The sequence below is a fragment of the Amborella trichopoda genome, chromosome 4, assembly GCF_054954075.1.
Source record: "Amborella trichopoda isolate Santa Cruz 75 chromosome 4, AtrichopodaSantaCruz75HAP2 v2.0, whole genome shotgun sequence".
Lineage (NCBI taxonomy): Eukaryota > Viridiplantae > Streptophyta > Magnoliopsida > Amborellales > Amborellaceae > Amborella > Amborella trichopoda.
Genome location: NC_142339.1, coordinates 41186303 through 41202362, shown reverse-complemented (window position 1 = coordinate 41202362; position 16060 = coordinate 41186303).

Here is a 16060-nt window from a genome sequence, read left to right as displayed (position 1 = left end):
AATAGAGAGATGATTAATGTTTTAGTAATAATAAATAGTGGAAAAAAATGACTTTATGAAGCATGGGGATTTAACCCCAATAATAATAATAATAATAACAATAACAATAACAATAATAATAAACAAATAAATAAATAAAAATAAAACAAACTTTGAAAGACAAACAAATCTTTTTGTCTATTTTATTTTAGATGCAATCGTGTTCTTGTAGAGTTATTGATCTAATGCAGCCATTGAAATCGTAATGGTCTTGGCATCAATTTTAAGGTTATCCAAGCTTTCTTTTGAAGAAATGGAATATGTACACTCTTATGTTTGAAAATACGAAAAATGACATTTCTCACTGCTCACGTACGCGAGAGAGAGAGAGTGGGCTCTTCGTAAGATTATTGTTTTGGGTTCGGTGCTTTGAAGTTTTTTTTTTTTTTTTTTTGAAAAATGTTTATATAGTATCCAAGTTCTAAACAATCAAACTAGAGCCCTCCTTAAAAAAAATTCATTAGAAGAGGTTGTTTTAATGCCCCAAATATCCTCAAATTGATCATCTTGACCTCAAAGACGCATGGATATGAAAAAAACAAAAAAATGGATTTCAAGCTTTGAAAAGAGCACATCTTGCACCACATTTTTAGCCATCAATTTTCAACATTTTCAAGTTTTCATAGATCTCCCCGATCTACACTATTTTTAAGCTTTAAATTTTATAATTAAATGAAAATATATTTTAAAGCTATTACAAAGATTTCTAGTAATGAAACCACATTTCGCGACACTATTTGAAGGTAGGTCTACTTTGATTGTTTAGAGCCTCGGTTCTATACAGACCGCACTCTTTTTATTGGGATGAATCCCTAGGGATATCGGCCCTACCCATTTTTTAAGAACTTAGAAAATATTACATGAACAATCCTTAAACAACCTTTGCCAAAAGGGACACTAGCAACATCAAATACAATTGAAATCGATACAAACTCTAGGGGCTGAGCACGCCACACCGTTGCTTCATTCATACATACTGCTGCTTTGGCCAAAGTATCGACAACCAAATTGGCTTTTGAAGCATATATGGCATATCTTCATGTCCACATTCACCACTTGGGCAAGAATAAGCTTTCATCTTGTAGGAGTAGAGATAATTACATTCATTTCAAACTTAAGATAACTCCCATTTTGGTCACATTGTTTAGTTTAAATATTATTTTTTTTATTGGGTTCACTCTATTTTGATTGATGCAATATGGACGCACCACATTTCATGTCAATAGCATTTTAAAATATAAAAATAAAAAACTTCAATATATCATAGCCGCCCAACGACCTAAACTCAAATTGGGCCATGTGAGATACGAAAGTAGGAGTACCTCATAGGTATGTAGAGCGTGGTTAGCATAAGGTTGCAATCTTAAACAATCAAAGTAAGGTACATCTAATTACCCAAAAAAAAAAAAAAGATATACTTCCAAACTTTGTTATGAGATGTAATTTTGGTGTCGAAAATTCTTAGGTTGTACGACAATTTATTTTTATCTCTAATTATAAATCTTTAAACTTCAAAAGTAGTTCAAATTAAGGATATCTATAATTGCATGAAAATCTTGAAAATGGACGGTCCAGATAATGTGCTGCAAGATGTAGTATATTTTGGACTTTAAATATCTTGATTTCTCTATAACTATATCTCTTGATGTCAAGATGATCAATTATATATTTTTTCAACATTAAAACAACTTTTTTTGAAGGATTTTAAAGGTGCACCTTAACTATGCATTATGCATTTTAAAGTGTCAACCTTATATATATAAATAAGATACACCTTTAAATTTTGCTTGGAGATATAGTTCCGGTATCGAAAACATTACAATGACTTGAAAATCTATTTTCATCCCTAGTAATAAACTCTAAAAGTTAAGAAATGGTACATAACAAGCACTTAAAAATCTTGAAAAAGATGGTCTAGATAACTTGCTGCAAAATTTACTACTATAGGACTTGAAATTATTTTTTTCTTCATATCCTTACATATCAAGGTTGAGATGATCATTTAGAGGGTTTTTCAATGTTAAAATAATCTTTTCTAGAGTATTTTTTAGACACCCTTTACATCAATAGTATATGGTTGACACGTTATATAAACGTTTCACACCCTTTACATCAATAGTATATGGTTGACACGTGATCTTATGGATGATTGAGAGTGCGATTTATAATTTGTTACAATATTTTCTTTCGTTTTATAAATTAGATTGGGCTGAAATTTTTAGTGTGTACTTAAAATCATGACCTCAGTAAACATTATGCTAATGTGAGAGTATATTGTGTATTTACTCCCTCATGTAAAACCTATCCTAAAATTAATTTGAGGAATCCAAATTTCAGGGATGTAACCTTTTTAGCCCATAAATTAACTTCAATAAAAAAATTTCCTGATTGCAACCTCTATACACTTGATAAAATAATGTCTTGAGGTTGAATAGAGACCATCCAGTTTTAGAAAGTAAGATCTAAGTGTTCAAAAGGTCAGATTTCAATTTTTTTTTTTCTTTTTGAAAATAATCATCTAATGATTTTTAGGTGGTTTCCAAAATTTCAGATTGAAAAAAATCTCCCAATTAGGTCTTCTAACTTAGGGATGCTTCCAAAAGAGCACATTTATGTGCTCAAACACAAATATTATTTTTATTTATACTAAATTGTTTTTAATAATTATTTATCTACTCTCATGCAACACACGTGCCCATAATCATTAAAAAGCTTGAAGGGAGAGCTCTCAAGAGAGTAGATATGAATCATCTTACTGATGTAGCAGACATTGTGCCCACACAATATATTGGTAGGTCGAAGGTCTCCACTCTAGAAAATGAGGCCTCATCTGATAAATTCGACTTAGATAGTGCTTTTAATACAGTGACTCGGTCATATTTGCTAAAAATCGAAGAGTTAACGAACACTGAGGAAAAACGTAGAGAGGATCTCCCGATATTTCACTTCCACCATTTATCTGTTTAATCAACCTAGCATCATAATGTTTCTTAATGGCATCTAGAGAAATCAAGGGGCCCTTTTCCCCTTTGCCCTTTCTCATAGTAGAATCCATGAGCACTATATCAAAGTCAGTGAACCTGAAAGGCCCGTTTACTGGATGGATGCGAGATAAAGGAAGGATGACTAATGGTGTCACACTTGCAATATGCTGTAGAAACTTTATTTTTCTGTTGAACTTTTAAGAGTCGGGCCAACAACTTTAGCTTTTTCTCAGATTCTTTGAGCTAGTTCGAGGAATAAATGGAAACATAGGGAAAAGAAAACTTATAGAGTGGCTTGTTGATAACAATGTGAATAACCTATGGTGGAGAGGTTGAGTATTCCAAATATGGACTTGTTATGCATGAATGCAGAGGAAATGGTAGACCATCTTCTATATTGCATTTTTTGTACTCTCTACATATCAAACACTATATACTGGACTTATTTTTATTTTAAATACAGTGGGTGATATAGAATTCGATCGTGCGTGATCCCCACTGTTCCAAAAGGCGGGTATGTCCTATGTGGGACTATGATCACAACAACACTGTGGGCACTGTGGTTAGAGAGAAATGGGTGGCATTTTAAGAGACAGTGGGTTATTGAGCAAAGGTTCGAAAGGAACTTTAGGGTTATAGAAATTCGATCTTCATCACTCACCTCAAAGATGATTCAAATATAGAGTTAAATCCTACCCAAGGTTGAAGAGGTCAGATTGATGGGAGGTCATACCCTAAAAGGGCCTTAAAGTTTATTCCAATCTAGCAGGTTAGATCCTTATGCTCAGTTATATTGGGTTTTTCCAAAACTCGGCTAGCCTAACATGTCGAGTATCAGCAAATCGCAATTTGCTTAATATAGTCCACACAATGACTACAATCCTATTGAGTTTATGTTTCACTATATAAAAAATTTATAAAGGCTCTCATAAGGCCTTTAATAGCCATTTAAACCCAACATAGAGACCATCTAATTTTTTAGATGGTGAATCTAAGTGTTGAAAAACTCAGTTTTGAAAACTTTTTTTTAAAATAATCATCTAGTAATTCTCAAGTGATATTTAAAATTTCTGACTTGAAAAATCCTCGTGTGTAGGTCTTCAAAACGAGGGAGTAGAAGTAGATTATACTGAGTAGAAGTAGATTATACTTTCAAGCGAGCATAGCATTTACAAGATATTTTCTTGACACTTTTCTTCTCTTTCTTACTGCTTCACACTAGAAATTAAAAGCAACTCTGGTGCTTTATAGTCTCGCTATTCTAGCATATTGAATAGGCGAGGTCAGGTTGTTAATATATATATATATATATATATATATATTGTATGTGTATATATCTCTTAATAAGGTTAGATGCCTAGAATTATGATAAGATTAGTTTGTAATTATCAACAACTGTTGATGTCTATCCAGAACTGTTACTACCCGTATATTTATACGGGGATAATTAAGAGAGTTCTCTGTAGTATTTTGAGTTTCTAATATGGTATCAATCATGGCTCTATTCAGTTTAGTTTAACATCTTCTATGAGTTTTGTTAAAAAAATGAAGAGACTCCCCCTTTTGCAACATCTTCTATGAGTTTTGTTAAAGAAAATTAAGAGACTCCCCTTTTTGCAACATCTTCTATGAGATATGTTAAAGAAATTAAGAGACTCCCCTTTTTGCAAAAAACATCAGCTCTCCTCTTCGTCCATGGTTGAATCAAAGAAACTCATATAACAAGAGAGCACTGCCAAAGGCCTCAGATTCGCTTTCAAAACATATGTTCTCTACCGAGTCGTGTTTCAACTCTCTGCAAAATAACATTTGTCTTTGTTCTGGCATGTGTTCTAGATTGCGAGTTGTTGAATCAGTCTCGGACTACGAGTTGTTGAATCTGTCTCGAATCCACACCGAGTTATGTTGGCTCAAGTACCATTATGTGCTTGTTGTTCGAGCATTTGATCATAGAGATCACTACTTCTATTGGTCACGCCATGCACGTGAAGACTTAAACATCCAATTGGTCACGCCATGCACGTAAAGACTTTAAGATCCTACTCATTATTTTATGCAACTTATTGTTCAAACTCCTCCAACTACTTTGTGTAAAAGTATCTTAAGTTTGAGATGGAATGTTAGCATATATATATATATATATATATATATAAAGATATATTGATTGTATGGGTATATATATCTAGATAAGATTAGTTAGTAATTATCAATAAATATTCATGTCTAAATCAGGATCGGATGTTTTAGAGTATTTTATTTTTAGTTAATTTTCTACAAATTGTATGAATATAAAATTTGGCACGTGTCATTTTCTCAAGGGGGCGCACCTAATAAAAATACTAAAATAATTTTTCGACAAAATATAATGACCAAAATGCTCCTTGAAATTTTCAAAGGTATTTTTGTCATTTTATTTTATGGGAAATATTTTTTATATTTTTACAAATACGAGTCTAAGAGAGGAGTGGACACCTAAATTTTGGTATCAATATAGTTTGTAGAAAAAAATTAAAAATAAAATAATGTAGAGATGTGTCATTGTGATTGAGATCATCTCAACTGTCCATTCTCAATATACAATTCAAAAGGGGAAAATATCTAAATTTTATGCATTAGGGAAAGCATAAAAAGCTTGCCCCTCCATCAATAAGGAGTAAACAAAGTCCTCAAACGGTGTCAATTCCCACTCCACTGTTATATGTTACGTGATATAAGCATATGCTATGTATGCTTGTATGCCCCGCGAAAACAACTGCTTATATGTTGGAATCATGTACGGATGATTGTGTGACTTGTACATATGACATATGCATGCGTACATGTACACATGCGGGATTGTGGGGGCATGCAATTTTTTTCATTGGGTTAAGGTTTCCCTGTCCAAATTTCGTCTAAATCAGTCTATGAAAATCCGGATCCGAGAGGTGGTTCTTTGACCTCAAAGATCCACATCGGATTGCTAGATCGTCATCCTGGATTAGTTTGAATAGGTGTTGATACAGAAAAAGAAAAAAAAAATGATATGAAATAAAATTAAAATAGGGCTTTATGGGTCCAGATTTAGGGGGAATTAGATAAGCTTTGGGAAAATAAAAAAGAAATACGAAAGGGTGGGTTTAGGGGGAAGGAGCACGCTTGAACTCATACCATCTCGAAATCAGTTCAGTTCCTATTGATTCTTCATTTAAATTGGTGTTATCAATCCGAGATCACCGAATTATAAAACATTGTTGTAAAATGTGTGATGTTATTATTGTCATGATCGATTAATGGGAGATACAAAGGCCGTCGACATTGCAGCGGGAAAAAACTTAGAACGATCTTGTGAAGGCGGATGAAGAGCTCTTGGAAAAGCCAATTTCGAGGGTAAACTTGGACACTGGAATATTTGAGCCATGGAGGCACCAACAAGGACGCACTAATCAGGTACTTAAATCTACTTCCTAAAGTCCACTAACGAATTTCGCATGCTATGCTTTTTCGTTGTTTGCAAACATCAAAATCAAACGCATCAATAACCCACTTACACAAAATGATTTTTTCAGTTTAATAGATTTTCTTGCCTTGGGTAATGAAGCTCCATTTATTCGTAAAGGTAATTTTTATATCAAGGAAATATAAAGTACGCCTGTGGTTTATAAGTGGGAAATGAATCAAAATGTAAATAAAAATTCAATTTTGCAATATTTTATCCATGTTTTTTGTATTTTATTTCGAATTAGTATCCCAATACACATGACCATAAGTTGTAACAGTCGAAAAAGAATACACTATTACATAGTTAAAAAGTTGCGTGCATTCTAATAAAGAGTAAGTTATTACACATTTCAAAATTTACGTGTATTTTGACAAATTTCCCTTCATTAGCAAAAACATGACACGGTTTCTATGCGGCCAGCCCTCATATTGTAGAAATACGGTTTGCCAATAAATATATTTTGATCCTAATTTTAGAAAATATACAATCTTTAACATGGAGGTCATGAATATGAAGAAAACAAAATTGAAAATTGAAAAAGATGTTTATATTATGAAAACATTTGGACAGTTAGTTACAATTATTTTTAGATGGACCACCTATTTACATCTATCTTTAAGATCGATGCATTATACCTCGGGACCCCAAATTGTAGAAATGCGTTCCAGACCGCATGAAACATTTTTCCAAAACACAAACCGGTAGCAAGGAAATAGAAATTTTGCTTGAGATTAATTGGAAATTATAAGTATGGAACTAACTAAATTTTGATTTATTTGTGTAGGTTAGCGCAGTTATTGTCCGAAGAGAAGAAAAATCGGATGCGCAAATATTCTAACACCGAAAACGGTAGCTCTAAAGGAGAGTCTCGAGTTTTTACCACACTCATAGCTGAAGGATTTCTTTTATTTTATTATGGGTGCAGTTTGCATACGGACGCCTCCGTAGGTGTGCAGAGGTAAGGTGCCCTTCAAATTTATCATGGTATATATTTTTGATGTAAAATGTTTTAGGATTATCTCAAAATTTATTTTTATATCTAATTATAAAATTTAAAATTTCAAAAATGGTTAAAATCAAGTAGATCTATAACCTATGAAAATCTTGAAAATGGACGGTGTAGATAATATGTTGTAAAATGCACTATTTCAGAGACTTACAATCTTTTTATTTTTCATAGTCATACATTTCGATGTCAAGATGATCAATCAAAGGGTTTTTCAACATTAAAACTACATTTTTCTTTGGATTTTTAAGGAGCATCCATAGTTCTACACTATAAGGTAGCATCCTTATATAAACTTTTTCCTTTAATTATGTGCATTCCAACCAATACCTCCAGCTAGTGTGTGGGATCTAAGCACGTGTATGCATTCGATTTGATGAATTGATGTAATAGGAAGACTTTAGCGACAATGAATCGTTAAGAAATTAATGCAGCTCTGATATCAATTGATGCAAATTGAGAAAATAAAATCAGAAAAAAATAAAAATAACATTTTCAAAGAATATACCCTCCCTTAAGGTCTTTAAGAGAATCCACCCCAAGGCTGAGCGAATATACCCCCTCTCAAGGTATGTAAGGGAATCTACCCCAAAAATATCTTCACAAGACCAAATTTTATTAATTCATCTACCACCTTTTACAATGAAGGGAAACGTTCTTTTAAACGCACTTAAAAAAATAAATAAATAAATAAACAACTGACTTTTCAATTTTATTTCCAACCTATTTTCTCTTATCCCTATATTTTTCATCTTAAATTCACGTGATCTCTTAACCATCAAGTACCAAACAGATATCTTCTCTCTTAATCTACTTTTTATCCAAAACGTTCCCAAGTTGAAAAGATAAACCCCCTATATTTAACCTTATACTATTTATATTCCTAAACTAACTAACCCAATCAATAAATATCAACTCACACACAAACTCAATGCCCACAAATATCTTGCTCACCTCCTCTCCTATTCCTGAAGAGATAAACTAAAGAATAATAAAAAAATTAAAATAACCGTAATATTATTTGCATCAGAAATAAATATGAATTCGTTATATGTTTGGAATTATCAAAATAAGTGTGCACTTATTCCCTTCAAGTAATTCAACTCTACCTATTTATAAAAGTTGCTATAGTAAGTAGCATTCCTCGCAAGTGTATGATAAATTTATCAAAATACAACACCTTTCAGCTATTTAAGTTTACCCTTTTCTGTACTATTCCAACTCAATATCATATGTATTTTGATGGGTATTTTGTAATTAAATAAAACAATAAGGGCGAAATTCTAATATGTATTATATTAGGTGCATTTTGGCAAATTTCCCTAAATGTATTTATAAGGGCTAATAATGAAAGAATTATGAGCTAATCATGAAAGAATCATTACAAATAGGCTCGATGCTTTGCGTCATTGTTAAATTATTTTTTCTCCAGAGAAAACGCATATGGGAGGAGACTTTTATCAAGAGATATGAACAAAACTCTAGCTCTAGATCCCTTTTCTTGAGATGCACCATCAAAGAATAACTCCTATTGAGTGCACATCACTTCCTTATCTAGACAATCCTCATAAAGGATGGCCGGCTAAGACGTTTGTAAGAGCATGTTTCACAACCTTCTATGGGACATAGGCGAAATCAAATCCCATAAGAAACGGTACCCACTTGGCAAAACACCCCAACAAAGTTAGTCGTGTCATCAAGAATTTTATGGGATCTGCTCGTGAAATAGGTTGTATGGAATGAGCCAATAGGTAATGCCCCAACTTCTGAACGAAAAATACTGAAGTGAGAGACATTTTCTCAATGGCCAAATAGTTGTATTCACATGCCATCATGCTGTGATATAGATAATATAGAGCAACCTTAATGCCTTCATCATTGTGCCCTGTGACCCTTCCAAGGCAGTCATATACCGTATTAACAGCCTGCCTAAAATTGGTGTCATAAAGAGCGGTGGTTTCAAGAGATAATCCCTAATCGCCTGATAAGTTGTCTAACAGACGTTTCCCCATATGAAAGGCATATCCTTTGCCGTAAGCCTAAAGTTACATCTTCCTGATAAATTTAAATTGAACTTCCTATAGGAAAGTCTTCCTTGTACGGACTTTTAACTCTCAAAGGTTAGTGGGTGGCATCATATCCTATATTGCGTTGATTTTCACATGATCAATCTCAATCCCTCGATGCACAAAACCATGAAACTTGATTGATCTAATATCAGATGCATATTTCAAAGGATTCATCTTAAGCTGATATTTTTGTAGCTTTTCAATCACTACCCCAAGCATCGTGTATGTGAGTGCAACAATCTTTAGATTTAGAGACAACTGTCATTACACGTTGATATGTAGCCCATGCATTCTTCACACTGAACGGCATCATCTTACAGCAATATATCTTTTTGATCGTGCAAAATGCTATTTACTCTTTGTCCTTTGGGGACATCCTAATCTTATTGTACCCTGAGTAGCCATCCCATGAATAAAAGAGCTTGACATATTGCTTTTGGACACACCCTCTAAGTTTGGAATTATTTCAAAATTCTTACACTATAGGGATCGTACTAGCTTTGTACACACTATGATACCCCCAAACATGATCTTTACTCCCTATAGAGCATAAAGAATATTTGAAAATCCTTGCGTTCCCTTTAAAGAATAGGACACATGAGATGGAGTTGAACCATAAAGTCCGTTCCAAACTGAGAAATGGCATGTATGCCTCATCAAATCATTGGAAAATAGCTAGCAACCATTGATCACGAGAAATTTTGGGTTGTCACTCAGTTCACCGGACAAATATCAAGTTGTGCATGTGTACAAGCGTCATGCATAATGAGCTGCACAAAGATGTACGGTTCTGATTGAGCCGAACAACTAGCCACGTGGTCCGGGGCCTCTTTGACTTATAAAACTACTATTTCCACCCATTGTTAAGAAAATCAAAACCAAAGATAATATGTTAGGAGAAAATTCGAAACCAGTTAACCGAAGATCCAAAATTGACTAGAATTGTTACCAACCAGGAAACCAACACGTGAAACAAACATTTGGGATCAGTAGTTGAGCTACGCATGTCAAGCGCACATTGTTTTGTGCCCAAATCATTACGATCGCGCAACTTGAATGACCCAAATTTGATTCGGGGCTCCAACCTCATGATTTATGAGATTTGCCAATTTGTAGGTCACTGTTGGTTGACTTCAAGGACCTTCTTCTAGGAACAATCCTAGCCATGACTTCCCCAGTTCCAATCCAATAAGCCTAGGAAAACTCCAGTAGACCTTAACTAAAAGAATCAGACTCTCTGTAAAAACTCAGAGAACATAGAAGAAGAAGACTCCTCCCATACCAAAAGACTTAGAAGAACATTCCTGGGCATATATCCCCAAAGCCCTAGAGACATCTGGTTTAGCAAACTTGGCAGGAGAAGGAGTGAAGGCTCACCCTTCACGTCCATTCTAGGCCCTAACTCTCACTATAAAAGGGGGAGAGGTGTAGGCCTCAACTCACAATGAGCCTCAACACAGCAAAAATGACAAAGGGTGTGAGAGAGTGGTGGAACTCCTCTTGAGAGAGAAAGAATGTGAGCGAGAGAGAGAGTCTAAGCACTCTCCCATTGGAGTAGTAAGGTGAGACCCAGCGAAAGAGATCAAGAATTGTGTGAGAGAGTTAAGCTTGGACTGCTCCTTGTCTTGTACATATGCACTTTAAGAATATTTGTAAGCTTCCTTCTTGCTTGGAATTGTAGCGCCCCCAAGAGAGAGTTGCAAGGTTTGTGACCATGCCAACTCCTTCATAATACTCTACAAACTGGTTAAAGAGAGAAAAGGTGCTGGAAATGTGATTGCCACCCTTGGAAGAGGCCGAGGGGCCTATGATTATGCTTATACAAGTCAATAAACTTGCATATGCATAATGTGAATTAGAAGTATGCGTGGATTATGGAATTCACTCAAAACTATAAGTATTGGGCCAACCTTAAAATGGATACCTAAGGGGCCTAACATTTATAGCACCTAGATAGTGATTCGATACTCGATACAATGAGCTCCAACCTTCCTTTACAAAAATTCTAAATCCTTTAAATAAAATAGAATATAAAAATTTTAAAAGAATACAAACATAATCATGAGAATTGATCTATGGAGGAAGGAGAGACTGAGATGAAGATAACGTAAAGGAATATGAAATACTAAATAAATAAAGTGTTGCCTTCTATAAGCTCCAAATCAGCAACAAGTATCAACTCTTTTTTTCTTTTTTTTTTCTTGAGGTAATTCAGTGGGAAAGACAAGCTCCTACCTATTTTTTCATATAGATTTGGGAATTAGCTATTTTGAAGGTGTCAATGGGTGTTGTCAGCAGAATTGGAAACAACAACATGGTAACTACGTATGGGGTTGCTACCACCAGACCCGGCCCCTTTCCAAGTGTATCAACTCTTTGAAGCGTAGCAAGCCAAGCCCTGGTCATGTCTAAGCTTTCTTTGCTAACGTTTCCAAAGCGAACCTACGGTTGTAGGAAACAAAGGTGATTTTGGTTACCAACGAGCAAAGCCAATGGTAGCAATGTCAAAGTAAAATTTTGAGAGGGCGCGAGCAAAGGAAAAGTGGAAGAGGGCTTTTGTTGTTGCAAGCCCCAAGCAAGAAGATGTGTAGCATAGGTTACACATCAAATTGGGGCTTGCAACATCAAAGCATTCACTTTTGAGGGCTTTGCAAGAGCAAAAAGCCAACAAGCGTAGGCTCGAAAGCCAATAAGCAACGACACATTAGTGCATCCGTTTTCTTGCTTGTCTTCGTTGGCTCGAAAGCAAGAAGCAAGGGCTAGCCTAGCGCTAGCGTTAGCGCATCTATTTTCTTGAAAGAAGCAAGGTCTAGCCTAGCGCTAGCATTAGCTTTAGCGCATATGTTTTCTTGCTTGCATTCGTGTGAAACTCGCTATGCCATCTGCAGAGGGGATTTGTTCAAGAAGTCTTTCAACCACATGTTGCTTCGGTGCTTGAGGAAGAAGCCCATCGAGTGGTTCAAGATGTCCACGCCGGGATATGTGGGAGGCATGTTCATAGTCAAATGCTTGCAAAGAAGACCTTGCACCAAAGCTATGATAGGCCTACTAGTCCATGCATAAATCAATTATTAAGAAAGCACAGACCTTGTAGAATAATCTCTCTTCTTATACAATTTTAGCATAATTTTAACGTAGTCTCCAAAAGGTAGGTGAAAATTGGTCGGTAGGGCTATTTACAAAGTTTTGAAAGGGTAAACCTTGAAAATATGAGGGGAAGGAAATCTTAAAAAAATGCACAACTTCAAATCATCCACTAGTGCGCAAGTCCAAGTTGCGCCCTAGATATAAGCCCATGCAAAAAGTGGGTCCTCAAGGCTTCGACAAGTGTGCAATAGACCTTGAAATGATGTCAAGTGTCCCAACAGCTAGCTGACTAGTTGAGGGAGGCACTAATCTGAGTTACGCCATTTTTTGGTTGAAAATAAGACACGATTTGAAGTTACGCAAGTGGCGCCTTATTTTTAATGTATTGGTTTTCATGCAAAACGTTGGCCCAGAGTGGCGCCACATGTTTGTAAGTGATGGAAACAAAGATCCTTTGAAAATGGATAATTTCTAAGGCCTCTTTCCATCTTTAGGCCTTAGGAATCAAGTTTCTAGTGGACTTCTCCATTAAACAAGGTTCACGTGTGGGTAAGTCTACTGTGGTCAATAAGCCTAATAATCTTTTGTTGGTTAATCTTGCCAATAATATATTTACTTATGTGCCCAAATCTACCATTGCCACAATATAGATGCAAATATATCATAAGGAAATTAAAAGTGAAGGGATGATACATCATTAGTAGAAGGAGGAGGAGATGAAATAACGCAAACTACTCTTCCATATCCAAAGTATAAAGTCTATCAACTAGAAATCCTCCAAAACCGAAATCATTATAAATTTTAATTTCTACTTTATTGCCTAAAAAGCAAACAAATGACCTTCTTGTGAGAGATGGTAGACTGAGCATATTGGAATTTTAATTATTAGGTCCCCATGCCCACCACATCCTTAGTGGCCTTATTCGTTATGAGTATCTTCCCTCCCACAGGAACTCAATGAAACTCTCTGAACCGATCTTCATCCCTCGCTATAAGTTTCACCACTCTTAAATCCACAGTCCAACTATTAGATACAGGATTAACAACTAGCACCTCTTTGCATACATTAGCATACTCAAAGGAATAAATGGTTCGTACCTTTTTTGGCTAAGGCATTCAGGTGTGAAGTAACCAGTCTTCCCACAATAAAAGCAGGGCAAGGCTGATTTACCACTTACCAGCAGGAGCATTGCACTTTCCCCCACTTTGCTTGTTACTCTTTTCTTTTGGACACTCAACCTTTATTTCCTTTTTCTTTGGAGGATTGTTTCCCTTGGATATCTTACTCTCCTTAGGCTTGCCTGGCTTGGCGAGCTTGCTTGCACTAGCAAAGCGATGCTCAATCTCGAATTCAAGATGATGAGAAAGATGAGCAAATATTTTAATATTCTCATAGTATGTCACCATAATTGCAAATATTTTAATATTCTCATATTATGTCACCATAATTTCCATATTCTCCTAAGGAAGTAATCTAAGAACAGATATAATCTCGTCACTAAGCACAATACTTGCAACACTCAAGTTACATATCATCTGTGACAATTTTCTCAAATACTCCATCATGAACACATTTGATGGCATCATATACATCAAGAATGCCAGCAGTAGTACGCACAATCTAGTGGGACAGGTGCAAGAGAACTGGAGCTACAACCCTTAGATGTCTCAAACCACCCAGTAAAGTTGTTTTGCGTGCTGCTTAACATAGTAAAACATTCACAATAATCCCTTTTGAGCCATGCTTTATGTGATTCTGCTTCACAACTTGCCTAGGCTGTGTTCCTTTTGTTAGAAGGAGTCATGCTAGTGGTCAAGTCTTCAAGCATGCCTTGCTCATCAAGCAGGTTTGAATTTTACACTATTATATGACGTAATTCTTGCTATCCAGCTTCTCTTCACTATGGAAGTAAGGTGATCACATTCTTGGATGACATTGTAGTCTATATCCATAAGAAGATAATCGTTACATGGATGATTTTTTTGCAACTTGAGCTGCCTCCACATGACCCACACGTGTGGTTCACATGTCTTACGTACCCACATGTGGGGCTTAGACATATCACACATGTGACGTCAGGACTAGGGCCTGACACATATGTGTTTTTTTGCCGTGTTTTGCACTTTTTTTTCTTGCATGTATGGGATGTGTGCACATGAGCATATTGCACGTGTGCAGCGCATGGGGCAGCACTACCATGCAGCATGTGTGCACCCACCAGACCACTACACATCCACTGCATGGGTGCACATGGTAATGCATTGCTTAGCGCACAGCCCCACACATATGTCTAGGGGCACATGTGTGCATGTGGGTCACCAAGGTCAATGCGATGGTCACTTACGGGCTACCTCGCACGAGATCACCACTGGTCTAAAGTGCACATAGTGATCATGTGGCACATGCATGCTTCCACCCCCATCATTGTGTTCATCATGCATGTATTCTCTCTCCTCATGCATGATCACTTGAAGGGTTCTCTCTCCTCATGCATGATCACTTGAGTGCTATGTGGCACATGCATGCTTCCACCCTATGCTTATATATTCCTCCCCATCCACTCATAAATTTGGTTTCTCTCTCTACCCTCACCTTTTCACTCCCTCACTTGCCGCTCTTTCCCCCTTGTTCTTCTTCTTCTCCCTTAGCCATTAAATCCCTCCAAGCCCATCAACTGCCCTCCCAAGCCTTAAACTTTTGAAGCTTGAACTCAATCCACTTGAAGCTTGGCAACCGAAGTGGAGCTTGTAGAACATTTTATCTTGGGGATTTCAATTGGACTATGTAAGTAGATTTAGTTTCCATGGTTTCATGCTTATGTTAATGAATGTTTCCTTACCTAATGAAAATGTGAAATTCAAGTATGGGTGTGTGTGTGTGTGAGTGTGGGTGCATGCTTACTAAAATTATGTTAAAGCATATTCTGATTTCTTGAATTGTGGTCCCTATTTGAGAGATTGTTAGGGTGCCTTAAACCTTTCCTTAAACTATGAATTTTGGTGGATCAGTAATATATTGAATGTAGTTTCACATGGAAAAGACCCTCTTGTTAATATCTCATTTAATTTGAAAGCTATTAATTATTTTATAACGAATGTCAGATTTGTCAAATGAAATTTTAAGGATTTTAACATGTTTTTGTGTGAAGCTTTTTACTGAACCAAATATACTAGAATGAGGTCAAACTACTTTTAAATATTAGATAAATTAGTCTAATTTAAAATTAGTTTTGGACTCATAATAAAATTCCTTATGGTTTGAAAGTTATAGTCATTTTTCTAGTAGGGTATCACCCTAAATTTTCTGCTACGCAAAATAGAAATTTCATTTGAGAACATTAAATAGTTTGACAAACTTTAGACTAATATTTTGGGTTACTTCCTATATGAATGTTGT